Source organism: Pristis pectinata, chromosome 6 (genome assembly GCF_009764475.1).
Source record: "Pristis pectinata isolate sPriPec2 chromosome 6, sPriPec2.1.pri, whole genome shotgun sequence".
In the NCBI taxonomy this organism is placed as follows: Eukaryota; Metazoa; Chordata; class Chondrichthyes; order Rhinopristiformes; family Pristidae; genus Pristis; species Pristis pectinata.
In genome coordinates this window covers 65,164,526-65,181,431 of record NC_067410.1, presented here as the reverse complement: position 1 = coordinate 65,181,431, position 16,906 = coordinate 65,164,526, and positions in this window count along the sequence as shown.

Here is a 16,906-nt window from a genome sequence, read left to right as displayed (position 1 = left end):
GATGGTGGGGTAGAACTGAGTGTGTATAATGTCCCTACAAAATTTGGTGTGTATACCCAAAAGCAAGTATTTAGAAAGATAAGATTTCTTTATTAGTCACATGTATATTGAAACACACAGTGAAATGCATCTTTGCATAGAATATTCTGGGGGCCGCCCGCAAGTGTCGCCATACTTCCGGCGCCAACATAGCATGCCCACAACTCCTAACCTGTACGTCTTTGGAATGTGGGAGGAAACTGGAGCACCCGGAGGAAACCCATGCAGTCACAGGGAGAACGTACAAACTCCTTACAGGCAGCAGCCGGAATTGAACCCAGGTCGCTAGTGCTGTAATAGCATTACGCTAACCGTTACACTACCATGCCTACGAATGAACAAATTTTTACTTATACAGTGTTTTTTGTATTCAAGGCACATCCCAGATTGTCCACAAGCAGGGCAGTGCAGCACTCCTGTGCACTTATGACTTGTTCATGAGCCATCACATCAAGCACACAGCTCACACTGAAAATCTCAAGGCCAGGTTCAGTCCTCTGTTCAGAGATCCGGAGTAGGAGGTATCATATAAACATGTACAAACACAGCACGAAAAACAGAAATTGTGACTCAGTGTTTTACTTAACACTGAGCTGATCATGCAGCAGGCACACAGGCACTGCTCAATTAACCTTAGATGACACCTCTGGTATATTCAAGATGGTCAAATCAAGGTTAACTGCTGAATACATGCTATCCTAATACATCATCTTAACATAGTTATTTTTGGTGGACTGAAAGAATAGAAACGCTTAAACAACATCAGTTTGAGTTATTAACAAGGTGAAATCTACTATTATAGATGAACATCCTTTCATTTCAGTGTACATCCTGACCTAATTCTCATTTTACCAGATTCAAAAATCCATTTACATATAATCTGACATTAGATTTTTTTATTACAGTGCATTTCAATTTATGTCGGCAAAATGCTGTTGTTTGCTTATTCATAATGGGTCTAGGAATTCTGCTCTGAAAACTGAACATCTTTTCCAGCTTGTAAGGCAGTCCCATGTTCCACCTCATGAAGTATGGCACACACTTCCTGTAACTATCACACTCTTCCTGTAATACAGTGACGAGACCAGCAGCCAGTATCAGAATTAAAACAAGGACTTTGTTCTGTACGCTATAACAAAAAATACACAATATATTCTGATCTGATGAAAGGTCTTTGGTCTGAAGCATTAACTGTTTTGCTCTTCACAATGTTGTCTGACTAGTATTTCCAGCATGATCTGCTTTTATTCCAGATTTTCAGCATCCGCAGTATTTACAGAACTGACACAAAACTGTGTCCTTATTCCCTTATCTTATTCTTATAATGACATGGAAGGGTCCATTTGGCTCATTTGGTCCATGCTGGTTCCTGGGAGGATCAATCCCATTGGTCCCATTCCCTGTCTCTTTATTGCCCTACAACTCAATCTCTCTCACACATGCCTAAAAACACCCCTTTTTGATTCTGTTTGCTATTAATGAAAAGTAGTGATTTACAGTTGTCAATTAACCTATCAGCAGATGTTTGGGGTGTGGGAAGAAACCAGAGCACCCAGGAAAACCCTGCAGACATGGAGATAACATGCAAAAGCATGCTTGAACACAGTTCCCTGGAGCTGTGAGGCACGTCTTAAAAGTCATGTTCAATTGCCAGTAGAATTATAATATGAACATTTATCCTGCATATGAATGCATGCAGTGTATTCATATGACAATGTTTGATCGACAATATCCTATAAATGTATAGAGTAGAATGGCATGATAGGAACTTAAACACATGTTAATGTTCTCACTGCATGTTTAATTACCCTCAAGATTATTTTTGTTACTTTATTGACTGCCATCAAAGACTTTAAAGCAAATAACCCATCAGATTGCAACAGGAGAATGGATGGCACTAAAGTGTTTATTTGGTCTGCAAATAGAGAGCATATTTTCTTCCATTCACAAGTAATTATATCATTTTGGCATTTGGCAGCACATCTCAGAAAGTCAGGTGTTTCCACCAATGGTTAACATCTGATGTCAAATTAATTGCTGCCTCCGAGTAGCATAAAACCAACCCACTCGAAAAGCTGTCAAATTTGACACTTTGAGTGCATCTTAACTCTTATCTAAGTTAATCTCCAGCAAGGATCAGATATTTTATGGCTGAAATTATGAATCAAAGCTGTGGTGAAAGGAAGCAACAAAATGCATCACTACCCATCTCCTCCCCAACCTTCCCTAGCACCAAATAAAAATGAGCCATATTGTTCAATAGGGGTAACTAAAGAAGGGTCAGAAATCAGGACAGATGTGTACCATTGCAGCCATTCACTGAGTTCAGGCATTCCAATACCATGGGGGAACTAAGCTTAAAAGAAAAAGATTCCTCTTTCTTGAGTATAGTCTTGATGTGTTCAGGAAATCTGAAGTGGATGACAATTGTTGCCAACTGCCTCACTTACACAAAATAATCAATAAACCTTGTGGCCCTACAGAAAACTGTAAGCAGGGTACAGGCCACCTACTACTAATAACGCAACAAGCACGTCACCAGCACAGAGGCAGAAGCATGGAAGGTTAAAGTTTCAGACTTAATGGGCTGCACCCAATGCTGGTTGTAATGCTGAGGCCGCTCCCAGCTGCAAAACTGGTAACCAGCCAATAAAGTGGAAAAGAACCAAAGCACATCCTGTCTACAAAAAAGGACAAATCCATTCAAGCCATTTATGCCCATAACAATCTAACTCAAACATCAGCGAAGCAAATGGAAGGTGTCACCAACTGTACTATCACCTGCTCACAAAAATCTCACTTTGGGTTAGGTAAAGAATTTTTTGTGCCTGGACTTCATTACAGCTTTGTTCCCAACACAGACAAAAGGGCTGGGTTCCATGGGTGAAGAAAATGCAACTTAACCTTGATGTGTAGGGCAGCATTTGACCGAGTGCCGCATCAAAGAGCCCTGTGGATATCAGGGGAAAAACACTCCACTGTTTGCTGCTACATCTTGCACAAAGGAAGAATGGTTGTGGTTATTGGAGATCGATCATCACAGCTCCTGCAGAGCCCCTCAAGGGACAGTCCAAGCCCAAAGACCTTCTGCTGTGTAACATAGGTATGGTTCTTATTCTAACTACATATTGTGCCTGGAATATAATGAATTACAAGGAGATGTGGAGAACTGCTGGAACACACACATCACATTTATTACTCTCTCCAACTGCTCTGCACATATGTCCATATGTTTTACACGTACATCACACAATGCACAACACTGCATTCCTCTTTTTAAAAAGGAAGAGTGATTCACAAATTCACATTATATCACATCATATTTGACCTTTCCACGGATTTCTGAGTCTCTTTGATCTGCTCAAAGGAACATATTGTTGATGTAGCATCCACTTCTTGACAAAGAAGGTGTTATTTCTTGACTCATTGCCATTTTATCCACAATCTCCATTGTATCAGCTTTTGGAATACACTTATGATCAAATAATTTTTCAATTCTTTTCTCCTTTGCAGGAATTAAGTAATTTATGTGTGCACTTTGGGATGTCCTGCTTGCCATTTTCAGCTCTGTAAGAGCGCCTTTGCTGGTTTGACTCTGAAGCCTTAACAGATAGTACACTTGCCTGCTAGCTCTTCAATACTTATATCTGACCTAAGACCAATAAGCAAAACTTCTGGCAAATGCCGTCATGTCCCCAATCCCAGAAACTGCAATGTCAAGCTATTACACAAAATTTGTCTCATCAGCACATTCCGTCTGACGTCTCCTCATTTAACACAATCTTGACTATGGTTTACTCTCCTGACTTCGGTTTACTCTCCTGACTTCATCTGGACATTTGCCGGGTACATCCCATTCTTTTAAAGTTTCTCCACATGCTCATTTAAGAACAAAGGTCTTTTACAAGTGTTCTCAGCCATCTCTTCTGCTGTTACTGGGCAAACAACTATTATTTTCATTGCTGCGTCTGACTTCTCATCAGGTAACCTTGACAACACAATTGCAATTGTTTTCAAGTTTTATATTTGATTGCGTAATCATATTGAGATAAAAGAAAGATGCATTATTGCATTCTTGATCGAGGCATTGTCAGTACAGGCTATCCCCAGGTAACGCACAGACTCGGTTTTTGCAGACGTCCTTAAGTTGATTTTGTCCACGTCAGAAAATACACAAAACTCACTTGAGATAGTAACCACACCTCCGCAATATTTTAATGAATGGCATTAAAAGCACATAAAATGGATGAGAAAGAACAATTACTAAAAGTGGAGAGAGAGAGGAAACTAGATCTGTTATTCACAGGAACAAACATATATATGTACGTCGGACTTTTGAATTTAATAATATTATGGGAGCTTGTTCATATGTACAGGTGTCCGTAAGTCAGGCATTCATAATGCAGGGACAGCCTGTAATGCTGACTTTGGACCAAGAATTGCTACCAAAGGCTTAAGTGAAAAGTCTGTCTAATATCAACTGATGAAACAATTTCACTCCAAAGACAGTTTCTGATGTCTCTTTCTGAATTCTGAGTATGATTTCTCTCACTCTTCATCAATATACATGATGAAAATGCATTTCCTTCCTTGACCATCATCCATTATGTGACCAAGGACAACATCTACTTCATAATTCAAAGCATCACAAACAAACTTCAATGTGCATATTATATCATAATGAACTAACAAGGACTCACTTCCCAGGACTCATAAGCCTTTTGCTATTCTGTACCCCAAGTCCTTACTTCTATAATGGTGTCAGTACTGTTGCAAGATCTGGTAAAAGTCTAGCATAGTACTATCCTATTCCTAGGAACAGGACTAAGTCCTCCAATGTTTTTAGGTATCTTTGCCTTCACAATCACTTTCACTTTTTCTTTGACTGGTTGAAATCCACTTGAATCTACTTTTATCTTGAGATAAACTGCTTGTTTCTGCATGAATGCACACACACTCTTCCTTAGAGCTTTACAATGTGTTTGTGATGCTTCTTCCAATATCGGAAGATTTCCTTCAGTGCTTGTAGTTATTGGTAGCACATCTTCATTGTATAGACAAAGATCTACACCTTGTGGTATCTTGTTTACTTGTGTGCAAAAGATCTTTGGTGATGATTTCATACCATAAAGTAGCTTAGTGTAGCAATACAACTTCTCCATGTGTTGTCAAAATTTGCTGACTCTCCTTAACCACATTCAACTGAGCACGTGCATGTGACAGATCTAGTTTGGTGGGAGCTATGGCCCCTGCCAAATGTTCATATGGATCCCGTGAAAGAAGTAATCAGTAATGTTTATTATTAACGGTTTGCATCAATGTTATTACATTGCCCAACAGTTTTGTCTGCTTTTAGTACGATTACAACTCGTGTTGCCCAGACACTCTGACCATTTCATTCCAATTTATCTAACTTTTTCTCCATCTAGTTCTTCAGCATTAGTCAAAGGTTGAGACTTGCTGCAGTTTGGTTTTGATGTAACAGTGGGCACCATACCTTGTAAATCTCCCAATTACCATTGAACACTTCAATACACTTCCACAATAGTATTTCTAAGTGTGATTTTGAATACCTCTTTCCAATCTACAATTGCCTGAGCTAATTTTGCTCATCAATGCAACTAGTGTAATCAGCTACAACCACTGGTAGTTCTAGTTGCTGACCATTGTGTTAAACGGAATATTTCATCTGGCCTAAATCAGTAGTTCACCTGATTATGGTTTCGAAAGCTCAACTTACTCAAATATACAGTATATTGTTGCCCATAACCAAAAACTCTGCTACTGAGTCAGTGTTCATGTCAATGCACTGGTCATTCTTCTTTCCAAAATTACCATTGCTGCCATCATTGCTAATTAAGCCCATTTCTGCATGGCTCTCACTGACTTTGATATAGTGTGGACTTCATCTCAGTGAATTTTTTTTCCTTTCCAAGTAAAAATCACTGTACTGGAGACACTTTGGCTCACTTCTTTAGATCTGCATGCTGGAAAATGCATACGGTGGATGGTTTCAATTACATCGATAACAACAATTTGCATCAATCACACGTGCTTTGGATTCTGCATTGGAATACTAATCTTCACTATTGCTCTATGACTGTAAGGAGCCTTCATACTTTTACCCTGGATTGGACAAAACTGTTCTGGCATTTGTCCATGCCATTTCCAAAGACATCGCAATTTTATGAATAAAATCAAATATGAGATTCTGTATGTTTAGTAACTTCAGTTAAATTTGCTCATAAATTAAACCACAAATAATTCAAAACATTGTCAAAGTTTCATGACCAAGACAGATCTTTCAATGACAGTCTTGCATGACTTCTGATTCCTGGTTTCAAATTTAAAGCTCTCCACAATTTCAGAGGGTTCAGGATCAAAGTGAGCTTGTAATAGTTGTACCACTTTGCTAAAATAAACATCTTTTGCTTTCTATTTCTGTTAACAGGAGTTAACTTCAGTTTAGAAGGGGAGAAAAACTACATGACAAACTTTTGTCCTCAAAACATCAAAGGTCAGGAAGAACTCAGTAAGGATTTGTGGAGTCAGTCAAGTTTCCAGAGAGAATGTGTTTGGCAACAAAGACCAGTGGAAAAAGTATGGCTGCAAAATATAAAGAACATTAAAATTAATCTGCCAATGGGACTGGATGATGATTCAAGTTATTGTGCTATTTTGTTAAATTCTGGTACCCTGCTCTTAAATCAACCTCAAGCCAATGGGATAAAATTTAAACACTTCCATACTGGCTGTATAAAGTGTAGAGAGGTTATAGCAAGGTCAGCCCTGCTGGGAGACTTCTCCTGGCTGAAGGAAGAGTAATGTCAATGAAGAATGCTGGCAACAGATTCTAAGTCAGTTCGAATTGTCAAGTGGGATATATACCTGTCTGGGCAAGTAAATAATGGCAATGAAATTTGAAAACCTAAACATAAGCAACCAGGAGATAGCTAAGACTAAGTTTTCTTTTTCCAGATATTTCCTTCCCCTAAATTCTTCTAAAAGAATCTCAAGCACAAAACTCATTTTACTGTAATCTGCAGAGTACTGACATATAAATCCTACATTATCACATGATGGCAATGATGGTATGAGTTTATTGTCATATGCACAAGTACATGTATGCACAGGAGCAATGAAAAACTTACTTGCAGCAGCATCACAGGCACATAGCATCATATAAGCAGCATTCACATGAAAAACATAAATTAAACATAAATTATACACAAGTTTTACAAGAAAGAACACAATTAGGACAAAATCCATTTCAGTGCAAAGTGATCAAAGTGGTCATAGTGTTGCTAAGCTGTAGTGATTAGGGTTTTTCCAGTTGGTTCAAGAACTGAATGGTTGAAGAGAAGGAGCTGTTCTTGAACCTGGTGGTGTGGGACTTCAGGCTTCTGTATCTCCTGCTTGATGAAGCTGCGAAAAGATGGCACGGGCCAGATGGCGGGGATCTTTGATGATCGATGTTGTTTTCTTGAGGCAGCAACTCCTGTAGATACTACCAATGATGGGGAAGGATGTGCCTGTGATGTATTGGGCAGAGTCCACGACTCTCCGCAGCTTCTTACATTCCTGTACATTTGAATTGCTGTACCAGACCATGATGTAACCAGTCATGATACTTTCAGCAGTTCATCTGCAGAAGTTTGTTGGAGTGTTAGGTGGCGTTGAACCTCCTTAACCTCCTAAGAAACCTAAAAATTCCTACTCAACCTTCGTTGCACAATGACTTTGTAGATTTACAATCGAGTCAATCTCTCCTCTTGTAAGGAAACTACATGGAGCTGAGTAATGCACCATCCACTATGGTTTATTGAAAAATAATAGCCCAACAACCTGGGCAGTAGCAGCTCGCTGGGCTAAATAAAAGTCCAAATGGAATTTAAACTTTGTGAGTTTATTTATCAGTCTGATAATTTAACTGGTTGCTTCCAATCAACAAACCACTGGTTTAGTCAATACTCCCTACAGCAAGCCCAGGCAAAAGACAATAAAAATCATCACAATCGAAAATTTTTGAGAAGTGCTGACAAGACTAAAGGGATTGCATCATGCAAACATTTTCACCTTAAACTTTTATCACTAAACTATGCATTGAAAGAGAATATACATGGTAAGCTCCTCCAATGGATAAATTCACTCTCTCAAGTATGGTATTGAATCTTACAGTGGCATGCAAAAGTTTGGGCACCCCTGGTCAATATTTCTGTTACTTTGAATAGCTAAGTGAGTAAAAGATGACCTGATTTCCAAAAGGCATAAAGTTAAAGATGACACATTTCTTTAATATTTTAAGCAAGATTACTTTTTTATTTCCATCTTTTACAGGTTCAAAATAACAGAAAAGGAAAAGGGCCCGAAGCAAAGGTTTGGGCACCCTGCATGGTCAGTACTTAGTAACACCCCCTTTGGCAAGTATCACTGCTTGTAAACACTTTCTGTAGCCAGCTAAGAGTCTTTCAATTCTTGTTTGGGGGACTTTCACTCATTCTTCCTTGCAAAAGGCTTCTAGTTCTGTGAGATTCTTGGGCCGTCTTGCATGCACTGCTCTCTTGAGCTCTATCCACAGATTTTTGATGACGTTTAGGTCAGGGGACTATGAGGGCCATGGCAAAACCTTCAGCTTATGCCTCTTGAGGTAGTCCATTGTGGATTTTGAGGTGTGTTTAGGATCGTTATCCTGTTGTAGAAGCCATCCTCTTTTCATCTTCAGCTTTTTTTTTACAGACGGTGTGATGTTTGCTGCCAGAATTTGCTGGTATTTAATTGAATTCATTCTTCTCTCTACCAGTGAAATGTTCCCCATGCCACTGGCTGCAACACACGCCCAAAGCATGATCGATCCACCCCTGTGCTTAACAGTTGGAGAGGTGTTCTTTTCATGAAATTCTGCACCCTTTTTTCTCCAAACATACCTTTGCTCATTGCAGCCAAAAAGTTCTATTTTAACTTCATCAGTCCACAGGACTTGTTTCCAAAATGCATCAGGCTTGTTTAGATGTTCCTTTGCAAACTTCTGTTGCTGAATTTTGTGGTGAGAACGCAGGACAGTTTGGAGAAAAGAGGGTGCAGAATTTCATGAAAAGAACACCTCTCCAACTGTTAAGCACAGGGGTGGATCGATCATGCTTTGGGCGTGTGTTGCAGCCAGTGGCATGGGGAACATTTCACTGGTAGAGAGAAGAATGAATTCAATTAAATACCAGCAAATTCTGGCAGCAAACATCACACCATCTGTAAAAAAAAGCTGAAGATGAAAAGAGGATGGCTTCTACAACAGGATAACGATCCTAAACACACCTCAAAATCCACAATGGACTACCTCAAGAGGCATAAGCTGAAGGTTTTGCCATGGTCTCCTGACCTAAATATCATTGAAAATCTGTGGATAGACCTCAAAAGAGCAGTGCATGCAAGACGGCCCAAGAATCTCACAGAACTAGAAGCCTTTTGCAAGGAAGAATGAGTGAAAGTCCCCTAAACAAGAACTGAAAGACTCTTAGCTGGCTGCAGAAAGCGTTTACAAGCTGTGATACTTGCCAAAGGGGGTGTTACTAAGTACTGACCATGCAGGGTGCCCAAACTTTTTCTTCGGGCCCTTTTCCTTTTCTGTTATTTTGAACCTGTAAAAGATGGAAATAAAAAAGTAATCTTGCTTAAAATATTAAAGAAATGTGTCATCTTTAACTTTATGCCTTTTGGAAATCAGGTCATCTTTTACTCACTTAGCTATTCACAGTAACAGAAATTTTGACCAGGGGTGCCCAAACTTTTGCATGCCATTGTATACTGCAGAAGCTTAAACCCAGACTATGCCAAGACTGTTGATCACAGCAAATGGTGAAGTTCAAGTTGAGTTTATTGTCATGTGCACAAAAACAGTGAGGTACAGGTACAATTAAAAACTTGCTTGCAGCAGCATCACGGGCACATATACTCAGACAACATACAGAACACAAATTATACAAGACTGAAGAAAAAGACGGTGCAGAACATTAGTGCAAAAAAAAAACACAATTAGAAACAACGTTGGATTAGAAAGTGACAGGGAGGAAAAGACAAAAGGACAAACAGGAGAAACCCGCGCGCGCACATGTGCGCGCGCACACACACACACACACACACACACACACACACACACACACACACACACACACACACACAAGAAAGATAGAGAGCTAGAGGCAGAGTGAGAGGAACAAGAGACAGAGAGACACAGACATAGAAAGCAGGTGAGAGATAGTAAGTCACAATACAGAGAGAACTGAGACAGAAGGAGAGACAGAGAAACTTGGTGACAGATGTGATCTCCTCTTTTTCATTCTTTTTTCATAGTTCGAAAGAATCTTTTCAATCCCGAGTTAAGAACAGCCAACAGGTCCACTGGATGTTGCTCTTGACTTTGAATGCTGAATGACAAGAATGACTTTTAGCCTCTTTGCTTTCTGACACTTTCATGCTGGCTTCACACAAAAAGACTGATGAGTTTGGTGTCTGTTATCACTACGCCTACCAAACGTCTGGAGCAGGAGAGGGAAAGTGATAATTGGGGGGAAATTTTTTTATTTATAAAAAAATCTAAGAGCAAGTAAACATGCAAAGTTCAAAATTTAACCACATTATACTGTCAAAAAAGAATAAAATACCACTTGATCAAATTGCAGTGAAAAGCTCCACTCAGCAATATATGAATTGCTGCATTCCTTAACAGATGGCTGGTTCTAATGTGTATTTATTGCTGTTGCCTGATATGCATATAACTGCCGGTGGGGAATAATTTGATGCCTGCAAGGAATGAGTGAGTCATAATAAAACAAAAATCAGTTAGTTGGACTGAAGGTGTAGCTGCAGGCTGGTCTGGCAACAACTGGGTAATGAGCGCTTTGTATTTTTTAATCTACTCTTAATCCTCGGATGAATAAAAGTGGCTATTGTGTGACAAAATGAAAACGCCTTGCAAAGGAAGTACTTAGAAAGAGAGAAAAAACACATGACAAGCCTTTGTCCTCAAAAGATCAAAGGCCAGAAATAGTTCAATAAGGATTCGTGAAATTAGACAAGTTTCTACAGAAAATGTATTTGGCAGCAAAGATCAGTGAAAATATTACAGCCACAAAATAGAAATAACAACAAAAAGAAATAAAATTAAAATTAAAGAATCAATTAAAGAAAAAAATCTCAGAGGATCTATCCTGGGCCCAACACATTGATGCAATCATGAAGAAGGCACGCCAGCGACTCAACTTTATTAGGAGTTTGAGGAGATTTGGTATGTCACCAAAGACTCTTACAAATTTCTATCGATGTGTGGTGGAGAGCGATCTGACTGGTGGCACCACAGTCTGGTATGGAGCCTCCAATGCACAGGATCACAAGAAGCTGCAGTGAGTAGTAGACTCAGCCAGCTCCATCATGGGCACAACCCTCCCCACCATCGAGGACATCTTCAAGAGGCGGTGCCTCTAGAAGGTGGCATCCATCACTAAGGACCTTCACCATCCGGGACATGCCCTCTTCTCATTACTACCATAAGGGAGGAGGTACAGGAGCCTGAAGACCCAGACTCAATGATTCAGGAACAGCTTCTTCCCCTCTGCCATCAGATTTCTGAACGATCCATGAACCCATGAACACTACCTCATTATTCCTTTCTTTTGTACTATTTATTTATTTTTGTAATTTATAGATTTTTATGTCTTTGCACCGTACTGCTGCTGCAAAACAACAATTTTCACGTCATATGTCAGTGATAATAAATCTGATTCTAATTCTGAAGGAATCTGACAGCAAAGGTAAATGGTTCAATTCTCTTCAGTTGAAGTTGGTCATGACTTGGTACTTCTGTTACACAAATGCTACTGCCAGTTATCAGTTAAATCTAGATATCATCTACAGTTCGTTGCATTTGGGCAAGGGTAGCTTTACTACATAAGGAATTATGAACAGAGCAGACCTCAATCAATATCCTTACTTCAGGCCTAATGATGAAGGGAAGGTCACTGATGAAGCAACTTTGGTTAAATGAGCCCAAGAGGCTTTCACAAATTGGTCCGGTAGAAATGAACCAGTGGCTGTGATGACTGGTCACAACCATCTCCCTTCGTGCTATTTACAGACTCTGCCCAATACATCACGGGCACATCCCTCCCCACTATTGGTAGCATCTTCAGGAGGCACGGCCTCAAGAAGGCAACATCTATCAAAGATCCCCACCATCTGGGCCATGCTATGTTTTCACAGCTACCATCAGGCAGGACGTACAGAAGCCTGAAGTCCCAAAACCACGAGGTTCAAGAACAGCTACTTCCCTTCAGCCATTCAGTTCTTGAACCAACCGGCAAAACCCTAATCACTACAGTTTAGCAACACTATGGCCACTTTTGTCACTTTGCACTAAAATTGATTTTCTTTTTGTTCTAATTGTGTTCTTTCTTGTAAAAATTGTGTATAATTTATGTTTACTTTATGTTTTTTCTTGTGAATGCTGCTTATATGATGCTGTGTGCCTGTGATGCTGCTGCAAGTAAGTTTCTCATTGCACCTGTGCACACATGTACTTGTGCATATGACAATAAACTTTGACTTTGACTTATAACTCACTCATTGGAATGTTTTTCCCCTGATCTTCACTAGGCTTCATTTTTGCTTAATGCTTCAATTTTTGGTCACCCTTCACCACCAAAGGAGTTAAGAAATGAACATTTATTAAAGGGTAGAATTGTTCAAAAACTACTTCATCACTTGATCAAAAACAAAACATTAAATGGATCAAAGCCTTTTGAACTCCAATTTAATACCGCCACTTCATTAATAAAGTGCTGACAAAAGAGTTTTTATGTTGCTGAAGATGTTCAGAAACACCAGTGGATTTTGTCTGCCCACAAACCCATTTTAAATAACTGGCAGTTCCTGAGACACCAGTGAGTTGTGCTCAGTGTGCAAGTAAATTAAGTTCATTATTATACATACATAACGGGATATGTATAGATTTTAGTCCTTAAGGACGCGAATTCTAAATTATTCTTGAAAATACATTTTTTCCTGAAATGGCATTCTCACTAATGAATTATATGACATGCCATTCATGCAATTATCCAGAAGAGAAGGAATGCATTTGTCCCAATTGTCTTAGCAGGTTCTTAGAAAATGCTTTCCAATTCAACCCATTCCATTGATCTTTCCCTATAGCCCTGCAACTTATTCCTTTTCAAACGCATATTTGATTTCCTGATTAAACACAGCATTAAGTAAGCTTCTATCACCCTTTCAGACTGTACACGACAGATTGTAAAATGCCATATATAAAAAAAATTCTCTTCAAAAATTGCCTGGTTCTTTTTGCCTCAAGTCTTCATTCTCTGCTACTGACCCTCCTGCTGGTGGGAACAGTTTCTCCTAAGCTCTATCAAAATACTTTCCTCGAATATCTCCATCAAATCTTTCTCTGCTCCATGGAGTTCCATAATCACAACTATCATTTTAAAATCTTTTTTTAAATTTTATTTACAGCGTGGTAACAGGCCCTTCTGGCCCAACAAGTCCGCGCCGCCCATTTTAAACTCAAATTAACCTACCCATACGTCTTTTTGCAATGTGGGAGGAAACCGGAGCACCCGGAGGAAACCCATGCAGACACGGAGGAAGTACAAACTCCTTACAGACAGTGACGGGAATCGAACTCCGTTCGCTGGCACTGTAATAGTGTCGCGCTAACCGCTACGCTACCGTGCCGCCACATTTAAAGTCATCGCACATTTAAAGTAGTGCAATATCCCAGCGTGCTATACAGGAGAGTTGTCAAACAAAAGCTGACATCATGTCTCATAAGGAGCTAATAGGATAGATGATCAATAGCATGGTGAAGGAAGAAGGATTTAAGGGGCAAAGAGAGTTAACATGGTGGGAAGGTTTAGGGATAAAAATTATAGAACTTAGGACTTTGTCAATCAAATGCATGGCTATGAATAAAAGAACACAAGAAAACAAGAGCAGGAGTACGTCACCAGACCTTTCAATTCTGCCCCACATTTCAGTATGTTTATGGCTGATCTACACTGGCATCAACTCCTCTTCTGTCCATTTCCCTGCAGGCAGTCCCCAGGTTACGACAGGGTTCCGTTCCTGAGAACCGTTCGTAACCCGAACTGCTCAGAGGTCGGAAATGAACAATGACAGTGTGTGGGAGAGGGTCACAGAAACAGCTGTGGCGGGAGAACGAGCAGGCACAGGGAGAGTGGCCGCCAGCCGGCCTCACTGACTCAGTGAGTGAGTCTGCTTGGTGCTACCCGCTCCACTCGGCTTGACCCAGCTCCCAAGTGCTGCAGCTCCGGTGAGGGGTGGGAAGAGAAGGCATGCTGAAATGCCCCATTCCCACCCAGCAGAAGATGCCTCCAAGCCAGAAAATCCATCCACATCTATCCCACGGGTCTCCCGAATGCTCATTTACAGTGTCCATAAGTTGGGTGCTTGTAACCTGGGGAGGACCTGTCTAACCCTCAGTTGTTCGGTGGAGCTAAAACATTTGAGAATGTTTAAAAGACTAGAATTAGAAAAGTGGGTGGGGGAGAGACCATGGTGGGAAATTTGAGACCAAGGATGGGAATTTTAACCGACTTGTGTCATTTGTTAACCAGGAACCATCATAGATCAGCAAGCTTGAGGGGTGAGGAGTGAATGTGACTTGGTTGGAGTTGGGACTCAAGCAGAGGGATGTGGATGGCTTCAAATTCATAGATTGTGAAATAGGAGACGTCAATTGGGCAGCACTGGAATAATCAAGTTGAGGTGGAACGAAGACATGGGTGATGGTATCAGCAGCAGCCGATTGGGAGCAGGGGCCAGTGTTAAGGATACGAAATGCAGTTGGTCTTAGTGATGAAGTAGACTTAATACCAAGAGTTTATCTCAGCATCATGTGAAGCTGATACTATGAGTTTGAATGGGGCAGCAAGTCGATGAGAAATGGGAGGGACCATAGATAATACCTTGAGGGACACCAGACAAAACAGTATGGTTATGGGAATATAAACTGTTACTAAAGATGTTCTGGCTACTGCTGGATCCCATAATCCCAGTTTTTATAGTCTCTCCACATTAGTTCTGTATCCCTGTGACCATTCCAGTAAATTAATTCTGTAGCTTGTCCAAGGCTGTGAAGACCTATTGAAAGTATAACGTGCAGAAAGCCTTTCTTCCCTATAACTTGCCCAGGCCCTTGGCTGTGCTGGAGAGCTCAAGTGCAAGCAAAGCCGAGGAGCTGTGGGATCTGCAGATCATTCCCAAAATGTGATTCTACTGCCTAGACCGCTGGACCCTGCACAAATTAGCAACAATGAGGGCATAGCAGGAGGAGCAGAAGGAGAAAGGGCAGTAATGTGGCACAGCTGGCAGTTTTGCTGCCTCAGAGTTACCCTGGTTCAATCCTGACCTCGGGTGTTGTCTGTGGAGTTTGCACATTCTCTCTAAGACCACATGGGTTTCCCTCGTGTGGTCCTGCTACCTCCCACATTCCAAAGGCATGCAGGTTGGTAGATTAATTGGCTGCCGTAACTTTCCCCTTGTGTGTAGGTGAGAAATAGAACCTGGGAGGAGTTGATAAGATTGTGGGGAGAATAAATGGGATTAGTGTCGAAGGTGGAGACACAAGAAATTCTGCAGATGCTGGAATCTGGAACAATACACAAAAAGTGCTGGAGGAACTCAGCAGGTCAGGCAGCATCCACGGAGGGAAATAAACAGTCGACGTTTCAGGCCGAGACCCTTCGTCAGGACCTTGATGTTCAGCATGGACTCAGTGGGACAAAGGGCCTGATTCCATGCTGTCTGACTCTATGAAGCAGCTGGTAACCCTGAAGCAATGAAGAATGACTCTAAAGGTAATGAAGCTTGCTTGCCAATTGCCTCTGAGTGCAGCTCCAAAAACAATGAAGGCTGCTCTACCTCACTGTATTGACATCTCTGCTGACCAGCCGGAGCTTTCACTGCAGTTTAACTAAATACTAACAGCATGCACCATATTCCAGATAGTTAAAAGTAACTCAAAGCCTTTGTCCCATGCCAAGGCGAAACCTCGACCTGGACAAAGACCTGACCAAGAAAGACAAAGGCAGCTGTCGCTTTGGCACTCTTAACACCTGAACTGGGAAGTTACCCAACATTTTCATTTGGAAATATATTTTCCCTCTCCTGTGTGTTCCAAAGTTGGGGGCACCAACATTACACAAATGTAAGACTTCCCTTTCCACAATCACTACATTTGGGTTGGAAGGTATTGGTATTGGTTTATTATTGTCACTTCTACCAAGGTACAGTGAAAAACTTGTCTTGCATACCGATCTTACAGATCAATTCATTACACAGTGGCAAATCCTCATCACGGTCAATGGCAACTATGGATGAGCTTTAAATGATGACCTCCCACTGATGCCCATTCCCTGTGAGTGAGAAGAAATAAACAGAAACTTAAATCCTATAGTGACACTGTTCTCATGGTAACATCTGTTATTGATCATCAAATGTTCCCTACTGCACAAATTATGAAAGCCAACAGCAAGCAAATAAATATGCCCAACATTTTCATCCATTAATTGTTACTACTGTTTGAAATTAACATGAATACAAATTAACCCATTATTTTTAACATGTTTTTCACATGCATTAAAAAAACCTGCATACAAAATTGTTCTTCCTTTTTCACATGGTGAGCTATGACCCGAATGGGTTACGCAAGGCATTGCTGGTGAACCAAGGGATTAAGGGCAGCAGTGGTGTGCCATGGGACTATAGCCAGAGCCTCCTGAACTGCCAACCAGTCATCACTGCCATTTCCCCTCCTACAACAGCCAGCACGTTTGTTTTA